General features: G+C 36.6%; 1 pseudogene; it reads left to right on the forward strand.

Annotated features, from left to right (window-relative positions):
* Nucleotides 1-552: 552 nt before the first annotated feature.
* LOC132287524 (small nucleolar RNA R71) lies at nucleotides 553-652 on the forward strand (annotated as a pseudogene).
* The last annotated feature ends 794 nt before the right edge of the window (nucleotides 653-1,446 follow it).

Below are 1,446 nucleotides of genomic sequence, written 5' to 3' on the forward strand. Positions count from 1 at the left end.
AAACTTTCATTTCTCTTGTGAAGTGGAATGTACTTGTTTTGAAAATTCTGAGCTTGAAAAGAATTTGGATGTTCATTCCACCTTGGAACATAAGCATTGGAATAGGGATGAACAAATGTAGAATTGACTTGTTCATAGTGTTCATTATAAGCATGTCCGTGGGGACAATCAAAAGTAGTGTGCAAAACACTTGAACATGTCATACAAGGCTCATACATTTGAGAGGTATGATGATGAGGATATGAATTGTTAGCCGGTTTTTGATTTAACAAGAATTGGTCAAACTTTTGAGAAAGAGTTTTAATCTCGGCTACAATTCCCATTGAACTCTCTATTTGACAAACTTGAGAATTTTTCTTCTTCTCTTTTCTTTCATGGTCAATTTGAGAAGTATAAAATTTTTGTAAAGAGTTTTCGCTCATCTTCTCAAAGAGTTGCCAAATGTCATCCTCATGTTTCCCAAAATATGATCCTCCACATGATGTATCAACAATGTCTTTATGAATGTCGGATAGGCTCTCATAGAAGGATTGAACCACTTGCCATTTTGGAATGCCATGATGTGGGCATTTCCCTAGCAAGTCATTCAATCTTTCCCAAGCCTCATGTAATAATTCCCCTTCTTTTTGAGAAAAAGTTCTAATTGAAGTATGCATAGCATTGGTCAAACTCATGGGATAAAACTTTTTTAAAAATTCATTTTGCATTTGCATCCAAGAAGTTATAGAATTTGCTTCCAAAGTATTGAACCAATGCTTTGCCTTGCTTTTGAGTGTGAAAGGGAAAAGGAGTAGTCTAATCACTTCCTCCGGAACATTCATGTATCTAATGGTGGAACATATTTCAAAGAATTCATTTAGATGCTTATAAGGCTCCTCATCATTTAGACCATAGAAAAGTGGACACAATTGAATAGTTTCGGGCTTGATTTCATATTGATTTGTCTCGAAATTAGGCAACATGATACAAGAAGGTGCATGGTATGCATGGAGATCATAATAGTCATGAAGTACCATTGGAGGCATTGGAGCTTGAGCTCCGAGACCGTATTGATCGGGAGGGAGGTTTTGCATGGAATGCGGGTCTAGGTAGCCAAGATTACCCTCTAGGTTTTCCATGTGAATGCCTAGAGTGAATGATTAAGTAAAGACTACAAATCACAACAAAGCAATCAAACAAACACTTCTCCTCCACAACAAGTCAAATATCATCAATTTCCTCCATATACAATAATTCCCATACTCCCATGCTTTCAATGATATGCAATGCCACCACGTGGGCCCCCGATTTAACTAAGGAGATTGAGTAAGAAGGTCTCACAATGGTCCTTTAGCACTTCAACTCCAAATTTAAAAGCTTAGCTTAGCAAAAACTCTTCATTTTTATCATTATCATTTTTTTTCTTTTTGCTTGCTTTGCTCCTTAGCTTTGAAGTTCTTTGCTAGC

The sequence above is a fragment of the Cornus florida genome, unplaced genomic scaffold (assembly GCF_030987335.1).
Source record: "Cornus florida cultivar Cherokee Brave unplaced genomic scaffold, ASM3098733v1 CherokeeBrave_3.0.0_Hap2_Chr11, whole genome shotgun sequence".
In the NCBI taxonomy this organism is placed as follows: domain Eukaryota; kingdom Viridiplantae; phylum Streptophyta; class Magnoliopsida; order Cornales; family Cornaceae; genus Cornus; species Cornus florida.